Source organism: Panthera pardus, unplaced genomic scaffold, assembly GCF_024362965.1.
Source record: "Panthera pardus isolate Hobbes unplaced genomic scaffold, ASM2436296v1 HiC_scaffold_6, whole genome shotgun sequence".
Taxonomy (NCBI): Eukaryota; Metazoa; Chordata; class Mammalia; order Carnivora; family Felidae; genus Panthera; species Panthera pardus.
This window is the reverse complement of record NW_026526991.1, coordinates 134,476,927-134,489,230: the sequence shown is the minus strand read 5'-3', so window position 1 is coordinate 134,489,230 and position 12,304 is coordinate 134,476,927. Positions and strand designations below refer to the sequence as shown.

General features: G+C 52.3%; 1 protein-coding gene across 8 annotated transcripts in view; it reads right to left on the bottom strand.

Moving 5' to 3' along the window:
• Positions 1-11,340, bottom strand: part of SFMBT2 (Scm like with four mbt domains 2) — a 228,122-nt gene extending 216,782 nt beyond the window's left edge. For 2 of the 8 annotated variants that reach the window (XM_053895625.1, XM_053895627.1), the window contains exon 1: positions 10,748-11,026. The gene's annotated coding sequence lies outside the window, so the exon portion shown is untranslated. Of the gene's footprint in view, positions 1-7,132; positions 7,275-10,673; positions 11,027-11,206 lie in introns of those variants that run through there. The other 6 variants (XM_053895623.1, XM_053895624.1, XM_053895622.1 and 3 more) reach the window with 6 other exon arrangements.
• Positions 11,341-12,304: the final 964 nt, after the last annotated feature.

Genomic DNA, 12,304 nt, shown 5'->3' with positions numbered 1-12,304 from the left:
CAAAACCGTAAAAGTAAACATGGCTTTTACTTGTTTTTTTAAGTTTTGCTTATTTAAGTAATCTCTACACCCTACACGGGGCTTGAACTCACAGCCCCGGAATCAGGAGTCGCATGCTCTTCGGATTCTCTGTCTCCCTCTCTCTCTGCCCCACCCCAGTTGCGCTCTGTCTCTCTCTCTCTCTCTGTCTTTCTCTCTCTCTCAAAAATAAATAGACATTAAAAAAATAATAAAAAATAAAAGAGTTGCATTCTCTTCTGACTGAGCCAGCCAGGCGCCCCACATGGCCTTTACCTTTTTTTTTTTTTTAAGTTTATTTTATTTTTGAGAGACAGAGAGAGATAGAGCACGAGCAGGGGAGGGGCAGAGAGAGAGGGAGACACAGAACCTGAGGCAGGCTCCAGGCTCTGAGCTGTTGGGACAGAGCCCGACGCGGGGTGAGAACCCACGAACTGTGAGATCATGACCTGAGCCGAAGTTGGATGCTCAACCCACTGAGCCGCCCAGGTGCCCCCAGTACTTAAATATTTAAAAGTGTAACAGAACCATAAACATTTTCGTAATTAACTCTTAAATTAAAAAAAAAAATTTTTAATGTTTACTTATTTCTGAGAGAGACAGAGACAGAGGGAGCGGGGGAATGGCAGAGAAAGAGGGAGACACAGAATCGGAAGCAGGCTCCAGGCTCCGAGCTGTCAGCACAGAGCCCGACGCAGGGCTCGAACCCACAGACCGCGAGATCATGACCTGAGCCGAAGTTGGACGCTTAACCCACTGAGCCACCCAGGAGCCCCGGCCTTTACCTTTTAAAGCCGGTTGTACCTAGCAAGAAAATTCTATCTGCCATCCACTACAGGAAAAAAAATCAAAAATCCAAAATGGAGGATTAAAGGAAAGTGACTTAGCCAAGGTCACACACAAAAAACTCTGAGCCAGATCAAGGGTTCTGAATTCCCTAGACTGGTTCACTGTACCCATCAGACTGTAGGCTATCTACATTTAGTGCACTTCCTAAAAACTATATATACATATACATACATGCCAAGAGCCAATTTCCATTAAAATCCTGCTACTTTGATTTGGTGCAAAACTTGACTTTTTCTCCTGAGCTTTTAGAGGAAGCGAAATTAGTTTCTACTGGTAAACAGTAAAGAAGCTTTGATGGCCAGCTTCAAGCCTGAGGTCAAGCTCACCGCGTGACGTGCACATCAGCCGACCTGGCCAGAGTGAGCACAGTGCTTCCCAGGCCTCACACAAAGAGCCGCTCTGAATTCAGCGTTCTGTGGCAGAAAACAGGAATGTCCTAAAAGACCAAAATGCTAAGGTGCATGCAGAAGACGATGCTCATTGGTGGCCAGCACTACTTAGAAAGGAAAATTCTAGCTCTCTTCCCCGGCTTCCAATTCATTCTCGCTTACGTTAGAGCGGGAAGGTCTTTCAGAAAGGAGAGAAAAAAAGCAAACCGGTGGATATGAAAGCCAATTATTTTTTGAATTAAGCCGAAATTTCGGAAGTGCAGCACCTTCCCAAACTTTTAGTGGCTGATTGACATGTCAGGGAGCCGCACGCTATCCCAACCCAGAAACACTGAGTAGTTTCACTTCTCCTTTTTAAAGACGGGGATTCAGCTTCGTTTAAAGGCTTTCCTCTTTCGCGAGGATCCAAAATAAATGCAAACAGAAATGCTCTAGTCTTCACTGCATTTCAAATCAAGCACATTAAAAAAAAACAAAAAAAAAAAAACCTATTTATAGGATCCTGTATAACCTTTCCAAAGACTCGATCTTCGTATCAGTAAAATAAAGATAAGAGCACTCCCCTATAAAGATTAAGGAGGCTAAAGCATTTAAAGTGCTAGGCACAGCGTGTCACATACAGTAATTTCAATTTCAAGACAACGTAATACCAGGATTCAGTTCCTCAATCTCTCTCACTCCACCTTGCTAGCAAGTTACTCAAGCTCCCTAAAGCCTCAGTCTCATCTGTAAAGTGGGGTGATATTTCCATAACCTAGATGAAATAGAAACACAAAACTGAGAAGCACAGTGGCCGGAAAACAGTTCAGGCTTACAAAGGCAAGTACTTTTATTTTCAACATTATCTGGAATAAACTGCTAATTCCAAATCTTATTAATTCCTCCATCCTTCCGTCATTAGTCCCTGGACCTACAGATCCACATGTCCGGTTTTTAAACGAGCACCTACTGAAATTATACTTAAAATGACACTTTGTGAGAACTTGCACTCGGCATTTCAGACTCTTGTATTATACCTTATAGTGATGCGGGATTCATACTTCACTTTTAACTGAAATGGAATGGAAAAAAAAAAAAAAACTTGCCGAATTTAGGAGAAAGTAGACAAGGTACACCTTAATAATTTTTTTTAAGATCATTTTTTTCAGGGGCGCCTGAGTGGCTCAGTCGGTTGGGCGTCCGACTTCGGCTCAGGTCACGATCTCTCGGTTCGTGAGTTCGAGCCCCGCGTCAGGCTCTGTGCAATCTGAAGCTTGCTTCTGACTCTGTGTCTCATTTCTCTCTGCCCGTCCCCCACTTGAGCTCCGTCTCTGTCTCTCAAAAATAAATAAATGTAAAAAAAAAAAAAAGATCATTTTTTTCAGGGCACCTGGCTGACTCAGGTGGTGGAGAACATGTGACCCTTGATGTCAGTCAGGGTCATGAGTATGAATCCCCGGCCGGATGCAGAGATTACTTTAAACACAAATTTTTTTTACTAATAAGAAAAAAGATGATTTTTTTTTTTCTCAGCCAATAAAACTTCAGGGGGAAAAAACAAAAATCCCAGGATAAAAATCTCTTCCACCTCTCCCAGTCCCACCAGCTCCAAACGGGTCTTGTCCAGTCACAGCTGCTAACATTATCTGCCCTACAGAATTCACCCTATGCTTTAACAAGCGCCGTGTCTACCGAAATGTGTCATTTTTGTTTTTAAGAAAATCAAAAAGAATGAAACAGAAAAGCACAATGGATTCTTCGCTTGTTCGGTGTCAAAGACATCTATCTTATCACAAGAATGGAAACCTACGTGACAGAAAGTAAAACTTTTTGATTAGTGAATGTCATCTTGTCAAAACACAAGGGGCCCTAACTATCAGTACATGGTGAAATATAATCACGTTCTGAAATTCACTAGGGGCGCCTGGGTGGCTCAGTGTGTTAAGCATCTGACTTTGGCCCAGGTCACGATCTCAACGCTTGAGTTCAAGCCCCGAGTCGGGCTCTGTGCTGACGGCTCAGAGCCTCGAGCCTGTTTCGGATTCTGTGTCTCCCTCTCTCTGCCCCTCCCCCCACCTCAAAAATAAACAGTAAAAAATAAAATAAAATAGATAAAATTCACTAGGGTGCTAACCAGATGGGGAGTGTGATGCTAGCATCTTTTTAATCAGAATACCACTGAAATGATCATGCAAAACCGATCCTTAAGAATTTTATTTGAGGGCCACTTGGGTGGCTCAATGGGTTGTGTCCAACTCTTGATTTTGTCTCATGTCATGATCCCAGGGTCATGGGATCGAGCCACATGTCAGGCTCTGCAATGACGGCTCGGAGTCTGCTTGGGATTCTCCCTCTTTCTCCCTCTCTCTCTCTGTCCCTCTTCCCCTCTCCCCCGAACTCTAAAATTTAAAAAAAAAAAAAAAAAAATTCTTTTAAAGAATTTCATTTGGGGGCACCTGGGTGGCTCAGTAGGTTACGCTTCCAACTTTGGCTCAGGTCATGATCTCACGGTTCATGAGTTCGAGCCCCTCATCAGGCTCTGTGCTGACAGCTCAGAGCCTGGAGCCTGCTTTGAATTCTGTGTCTCCCTCTCTCTCTCTGCCCCTCTTCTACTCGTTCTCTCTCTCTCTCTCCCTCCCTCCCTCCCTCTCAAAAATAAAACAAAACATTAAAAAAAAGAATTTTATTTGGTAACTTTATATCCTTGTTATGCAAGTTCTAAATTGAATACCTTCCCTTATTTATAATATACAGTCCTGTCTTGTTTACACTAACTTCAGCCAATGTTTGCTTTAGCCAATAAGATCATTTGTCTTCTGAGTTGTCCATGACACTTCTGGTTTTACAAAGAGAGGAAATACAGTTGACTCTTAAATACTGTAGCTAAGACCAGAGTTTTCATTTCTTTTTTTGTATGTGTGTTTATTTATCTTTGAAAGAAAGGGAGAGAGCCTAAGCAGAGGAGGGCCAAAGAGAAAGGGAGACAGACAATCTAAAGCAGGCTCCGAGCTGTGAGCGCAAAGCCCGACGTGAGCCTTGAACCCGCGAACCTTGGGCTCATAACCGGGGGCCAAAGTCAGAGGCTCAAGCGACTGAGCCACTCAGGCGCCCAGAGAGGAAGTACAGTTGACTCTTGAACAGCACAGGTTTGAGCTGTAGGTCCAGTGACACGCAGATTTTTTTTTTTTAATAAGACATACCACTCTAAATGTATTTTCTCTGGGGCACCTGGGTGGCTGAGTCGGTTAAGCCTCCCACTTCGGCTCACGTCATGATCCCGTGGTTTACGGGTTTGAGCCCCGCATTGGAGTCTGTGCTGACAACTCAGAGCCTGGAGCTTGCTTTGGATTCTTTGTCTCACTCTCTCTCTGCTCCCCTCCCAGGCTCACGCTCTGTCTCTCTCTCCTTCAAAAGTAAATAAGCATCAAAAAAAAATTTTTAATGTATCTTCTCTGCCTTATGATTTTCTTAATAACTATTTTCTTTTAATACAGTGTGTAACACAGAAAATACATATTCATCAACCGTTCATGTTACTGGTAAGGCTTCTTCTAGTCAACGGCAGGCTTTTAGTACTTAAGTTTTTGAGGCGTCCAGTTACCCAAGGCTTTTCAACTGGGACTGGGGGGAGTCGTTGCCCCTAACCCCCACGTTGTTCAGGGCTAATCGTACTGCCTAGTGGCCCAACGTAAAGAGCAGGGATGGAAAACGCAGCATCGGATTGGGTTCCTCCACTCACTAGGCTACCAGCAGGCTGCCGTCACCCACCCACGCTATAAAGACTACTGGATGAGGTCCCTGTACTCACTCTGTCTGCAATGGCGGGGTACAGAGGGCTATCTGAGACGGCCCCTCATAGTCCGAGGAATTACTGAAACATACTCGAACCAGGTACTTCTTTGTGACTTCTATTCAAAACCACGATGACCCAGCCCAGCCCATGCTATCATAGGGATCATATGCAAAGGCCGCACTGGCGTGTTCCTCGATCTCTACACCACACCTTTTCCAGGGCATGAATGAGACGTGCCCCCACGTGGAGCCTGTGTCACTCAACAGTGACAGCACTTTAACCCTGAACAGTGAACTACAACCCAACTACCTCCGCAGACCTCTTCTGGAGCCACCGTCACCAAGGCCAGGGTAACGTTTTCACCATACTTCGCGGACATGGGTCTGAAAGATGAATCGCTTGGGCATGCCTACAGAGATGTGCTGAATCACCAATTTCCCCCCCAAACAGAAGCATGGAGATCTCTGAGTGAAACGCATGTCCAAAGCACTTATTTCATCAACAAGGAAGATGAGGCTCAGAAAAATACAGTAAGTGGTCCAAGGTCACACAGCTAGGCAGAAACATCTCTGAAATAGATCCCGGCCTCCTGGTTCTGTGTTCTCCTCAACGCAATAAGGCGGTTAGATCCTGGGTCACCAATGAATGCACAGCTTGGTTTGTTATGACAAGTATAACTTCGCTAATTTTTTTTCCTAATTGTAGAATGGGGACAACAAGTTGTTATCGGGGCAATATAGACAAGAACGGCTAAAACAAAACAAATAAACACAAAATGAGTCTTGAATTACACATGTTAATTTCGTTTGGAAACCGGGACCTTTCACAAGTTCTTATGACCACTCTACTGTTAAGTGAACTCCAAAAGTTCCAAATAGTGACATTCTAACAGAGAAATGTCCAAACCTAGAATAATAGAACTGGAAGTAATTCAAATCCCAAAGTAGACCATTTTTGTTCAAATCACTAATAAGAAGAAAGAGGAGGAGGGGACCTTTTACTTCCATATCCCGACAAAAACTTTTAGGCAGAAGTACAGACCCGGGAGAGCCCCGCGCTTCCCCTGCACGGGCTTCTTAAACTCCAAAAGCAGCCCGTACCAATGAAGGGGAACCCTCATTCACTTACTGTTCAGAGCAATGTTTCCATCACTCAGCACTTCTCAGATTTGGCAAGCCCTTTGTGGGCACTGGCTGTAAAGGAAGGTGAAAAATGCCTCCTCAGCTAGAACAGGCAGAAATGGGATTTGATAAACATTCAACACTCCCAGGACAGCAAAGGAAGGTCTTAGGATAAAAAGGGACTAGAGAGGCCAATCCTCTCCCAAGCCTCTCACCAAGGCTCTCCCCTTTCTTCAAGAACCTATTCTGGTGGGTTGGATTTTTTTTTTTTTTTTTTTTTTGCTTTTATTAAAGCAAGAATCATGAATCAAGGCATTTATACCTAGCTAGAGCAGGATTTAAAAAAAAAAAAGTCCATGATTTTTGCCAAAAAAAACAAAAAAAACAAAAACATGAGTTGAAAAGCTCTCACACATCAATTACTCCCATCATTAGTGAAATTCAGGTCCCAGCGGGATGGCCTGTTTGAGACTCAAGTGCCGTACCCAAATGGGAAACAGTCAGTTCTCACCCCTGAAGGTCTAGGCTGGCACTTCTAGAAGACCGCACATCAGAACAGCAGGGGGTGGGGGGCACTCTTCTCCAGGGGAGGGGCTGCTGAACCACCCAGCCACCGGGCAGTGGTTTACACGGCCAGGGGAATGGGTCCTTGGCACAGTAAGAACTTTGATAGGGGAGTGGAGGGTTTCTGGGGTACATGGGTGTACCCTCTCAGGCAGGCTTGATCCCAGCGCAGAGCGAAGATAAGGACTGGAAACAACATTTATTTATGGAAGGGAGGAAGCACGGGGTGTGCCAGTTTAAGGCGTGCTAGGGAGAAAGTAGCAGATCTCCTACCTCAAAGGAGAGCCTGGCAACAATTCCTCTGGCCACCAAGGCCTCTCCCCTCCCCCCTCCGTACCCGCTCAATCGCCCTCCCCACCCCCACTTGCCTCCCCAGCATCTGGGGCCGAATTTAAGCCTGTTTTTGCGTTTTCTCCGACCTGGTGAAACCTGGATCCACTTGCTCGGTGCAGACACGCCAATCGGCCCCCCGGGTCCCCTGGCCTCGGTGGGAGGGTGGCGGGGCGACGGAAAGCGGAGGGCAGCGGCGATGGATCCCGATTCAGGCAGGGTCTGCCCTGGTCGAAAGCGGTTTCCCACCGGTGGGCTCGGAGCCGCCGCGGCCGCGCCGCTGGAGCCGACCGAACGCCGTGCCGGGCGGAAGCTCTCCGGAGCGGGGGCTGCGCGCGGCGTGGGAGCCCTGGCCCCTCGAGCGCGCCCGCGGGGTCCGGGGGCGCGAAGGACGGGACGCCGGGGTGGTGAGAAGTCGGACTACTGCGCCGAAAGGGGCGCGAGCATCCGCACGACCAGCCCGCGGCGCCGGGCTCTTCCCGGAATCCCACCCCACTCTGCAAACCCAAAGATCCCGAAAATTCCGAAAGCGAAACTGCAAGCGGGTCTCCAGAAGTTTGGGAACGGTCTCGCAGGCTTGCCGGCGTCGTCTCCGCACTCGGACACCAGAGTTGCCGTCAAGGCCGAGCGCCCCAGGCGGTGGCGATCGCTCCGCACGGCCACCAGCCGCGTCCCCGGGCCACCTCCCTCGGTTTTTTACGCGGAAAGGGCCCCAGCCCGGAGCCGCAGCCCTGGCCCCGGTTCCGGGGCGGTGGTCGGCCGGGCTCTCGCCGCGCGACGCGGTTCCTCCCTCCTCCCGCTGCTTCCCCCAAGAAAGGGAAACTTGGGCCCTGCGAGAATCCTGAGGAATGTTCTTTGTAATCGGTTGTGTATTGGCGTCCACGGCACAGCTCGGTGCAAAATCGCGGGTTTCGGGGCGTTAGAGTGAATTGTGCGCTTGTCAGCGGCGACGTCAGGAGGACGAGGGGAGGGGTTCCCGGCTGAAACTGCAGTTTACAAGCACAGAGCCATTTTAGGCTGGCTTCCACCCCAGCGAAGCCCACGGGAGAGCTGTCCCCGGAGGACGCGCTGCCAGCGCACGCTGGAAGGGCCGGGGACGCGCCGCGCTCTCAGCCCCGGGGGGCCGAACGAGTCTCCGCCCGAGTGTCGCCGATCTCTCAGCCCCGCCGACCAGGTGGGAGGGAATATCTGCCGCGGGGTCCCCACCCACGGGGCACTGCGAGGGACGGGCCTCTCCGACAGCGCGGCGTCCGTCTAAGTCGGGAGCACGAGCTGACCCTATGGATCCCCCCTCTAGGCCCCTGCAAATGCCCAGAAACCGCGGTACTGCGCTAACTGCAGACCTAGCCACCACTATCTTTTTAACCCCAAGATTTAAACACGTCTCGGCACACGTGGCCAATGCACCAGGCCAACGCATCAGGTCCGCTGGCCTAGATAAGGTCCCCAGGACCTGCCCTCGCCAGGCCCCGGGGACGCGCACAGCCGCCTCACAGCCCCCCACCCCCCGGGTCCCTCGCGCGCGACCTCCGCTCGGCAGCCGCGTCCTGGCCACTGGCGACCCCTGTTGGAGATCTGGTCCCTAGCTTAGCGAGCTCCGGTTTGCTTGCTTCCCCCTCGGACTCCCCTTACAGCCTCCGACTTTGCCCCCAAACTCCAGTCTCAGACCCTCCCGGCCCCAGAAGCCGGCCTTTCCAGGGCGCCGCTCAAACCCCAAAGCGACAGCGCCGCCCGCTGGCCTGCCACGGCCCAGGACGCCCCTCTCAGATCCAGCCTTCTCGCGCAGGACCTGAGCAAGGGACACTTTCATCCGAGAACACTGCTCCCATCCCCCACCTTCCCTAGAGCTCAACTCCAAAAGCAACTCCTCGCTTCGACCCTACACACTTTTCCGCCGAGATCCGCGCGCGGACACCTCTCTGCGCCACCATTTCCATCCTCCCCGCGCCTCGGTCGTGGGGCCCCCCGCCGCCAAGTGCGGCGTGCCCCCAGCACACACAAAACCCCACAGGCGTCTGCAGCCAGACTGCACCCAATACCCTGGACAGTTAGTCCTTTGAATGAGCACCTCCTCACTCCGCCTACCCCCGTAGGGCTTCACACGCGCAGAATCCAGCAACAGGGAGAGCTCGTCTCGAAGAAAGCCGAAATAAATCATTGCCTCTGCCCTCATGTATTTTGCACCACGTGTCAGCAGTTTGTCACGTCAAATCATGGCAGGGTCTGGCTCCAAGACGCACACACACATTGGGGGCGTATGTCTTTGACAACCCCCCCCCCCCAACTGCACACACCGGTATGCCCACTGATCCAAAGGCACACACTGCAGTCGTGCTTGGATACCCTGGTCTGGACCAGCGGCACCCATCCCCCCACCCCCCCAACAGCAATGGACTGGACACGCACACTCTTAACACGGAAAAAACTAGGGCAGCTCATTCTGGCTCTTTTTTCCCACTTAATTCGCTAAAACAGCTCCCGGAGTAGCCAAAGAGAGTCGAAACTAAGGGATGGCAACTCCGGTTGGGTTTTTTCCCACCTCAAAACCTTTTTTTTCAGTTTTTAAAAGCCACCTTAGCCCGCCATATTGAAACTGGCACGGTTTCTAAATACTCCTTCTCCGCAGTCGCTGCGCTTTTGCAAGAAAACACAAGTACAAATCCGGCTCTGGACGTGCGTCCGGCCGCCGCGAACCGACCACTTCCCACCCCCACGGTTCCCCCGTCCCCGGTGCACCCTCTCCCGCCGCCCAGGCTCAAAATCAATAAATACATCTAGCAGTTCCTACAGTTGTTTCTTTTCTTTCTTTCTCTTTCTTTCTTTTTTTGGCGGATTTTTACCAACACACACATTTTAAAAATACACTTCAAAGCCAGATCAGATTAGCAATTTTGAAAGGAGGTCATATGAGAGTAGACAACAGGAAAGCCCCAAGTGACAGGATATTACTTTAAAGCAAAAAAAAAAAAAAAAAAAAAAAGAGCATCCATGCCGGAGCACGCTCCGAAAACTACTACTACTGACAATCTCATTTCAAGCGACACAGGCAAATGTTTCCAAGAGGGCGACTCCGAATGTGTAAACGATTTTTAACACCCTTGACGGCTGGTCTCCAGTCCTCACCCTACGGTTTTCCCCCTCCCCGCCCCCAACACACACACACCAAAAAAAAAAGAAAAAAAAAGAAAGAAAAGAAAAAAAAAAGAAGAAGAAGACGAAGAAAGAGACCCCAGCAAGGAAGCGACCGCGGAGCGCGGGGCAGCAAGGGCGGCTGCGTCGCTAAAATGAGCGCACGAATGAGGAAGGTGGGCGGCGGGAGGGGACAGCTTGCACCCAGGGAGGAGGACGCTTTGCAACTACAGACGGCCTCCCGCAAGGCCGGGCTTTTCAAAGCCCAGGGACGAGGTCGGAGGGGGGGACGGGAAAAGCCAAAAAATGACAACCCGGAGCGCAGAGCGGAGTTTGGGGCTCTGCTCCCGTGCTGTCGCTCTCCCCTCCGGCTCTCCTCTTTTGCTTCTCTCCCGCAGCACCCCCTTCCCCAAGCCTCCCACGCCCGGGCTTGCTCGAGCTTCCCTTCCCCCCCCCCCCCCCCGAAGCTGGAAAAAAAGAAGAAGAAGCTGAGCGGCTCACACTCAACCTGCGGGCCGGAGGTCTGCTGGCGGGGCGGGCTGGGCGCGGGGACGGCGGCCGGCGCGGCGTCCTACCTGGTGAAGTTCGTCCTCCCCTCGGAGTGGTCCCAGGCCCCGGGCGCCGCCGGGGGGACGCCGGCCTCGCCCGCTCGCTCCGCCTCGCCCCTGCTCGCCGCGCCTGGCTCGCGCCCCGCCCGCCGCCTCCCTCGCGCGCCCGCTCGGGTCCTCCGACTCCCACTACAGCCTCATTCCAATATGGCATCCTCTCTGTGCGCATGCCCGGCACTCTTTTTTAAGATGATTATTTTGTGTGTGTGCAGCGAACTCCTTCAACGACCTTTCCCAGCGCTCGCAGAACGCCTCGCACCCGTTAGCCTGCGGGGCGCCCCCGACTCCCTCCCCGGCCCCGCAGTGCCGCCCCCGCCCCCGGGCACACAACGACCCCCCCCCCCCCAACACACTCACACGGGCACACTTCACGCTCACGCTGCGCCCTCCCCGCCCCGCTCCCCTTCCTCCTTTCCTTTAGCTCACTCCGTACACGATCTGCAGAAAGTTCACATCACAGGCGTTTCCGCAAAGCCATCCGCAGGGAAATCTGGGCAAACTCCGCATCTCCCTGGACACTTTTGTCTTCTGGGTTTGCAATCCTTCGGTCGACCGAGTGCACAAACTTGCGCTTTATCCGCCGAGGGCCGGTTTGGAGCGGAGAGAAATTCAATCCTCTCCGCCACCTCTGCCCCGCCCACTGCGCCCCCCCCCCACCCTCCCCAAGGCACTTACAGTGAGCCTTTTCTATGGAGATTCGGACTTTTCCCGGTCCCTTGGGGAAGGCGGGAGGGAGCGGCGGAGAGGTTTTTTTCAGGGAAACATGCCCCTAGGGGGAGGAAATTAAGTTGGGGCCGCTGCTCGGGCCAGCTTGCAGTTGCTCTCTGCCGGGCCGGGGCCGGACGCAGGTAACCGGGGTCGCCACGGCGTCTCCTGGAGCAGCACCCGGGCCCCAAGACGGCACCTGGCCCGGGCCGACTGGTGTAGGGCGGGAAAAGAATCCTGCCCGGGGCAGGGGCGGGGGGGGGGGGGTGGGAATCGTGGCCCTCGGCGACTGCTGGAGCGCAAGGGAGGCGGCACACCCGGTTGCAAAGCGGAGTTACCAGCCGGCGGGTGCGGGTACCTCGGCGCTGTGCCCAGGGCGTGGGGGGTGGGGGGAAGGACGGAGAGGACCTGCCGAGGCCTAAGGCGCAATGGCTTCGCAGGGACTGAACGTCCCCACTTCGGAAAAGCTGGCGACGCCCTAGTGGGAAAGACCGAGAACTCACGAAGGTGGACCTCGCTGTACTGAAGAGCGAGGAGAAGCTGGTTGGGGACAGCAATTTATTTCCCAGGAAATCAGAGATAGGGACACGTTTGGTCCGGGGTGGGGGGGGGGGGTTGTTCTACGGCCGCAGGGGGTAAAATTCTCCAATGTCTCCCAATTTTGTGTCCATCTCTTAACTAGGAAACCCTCTTGCCCTCCCCCAACGCTGGCTCAGGGGGTCAGAAGGACCACGGGGTCTCAAGAGTCCTGAGCGCTCGCAACTCCACCCACCTTTCCCTCGGCCTGCTGCCCCCCGTGCGTCCTCCAGGCCCGGGGAG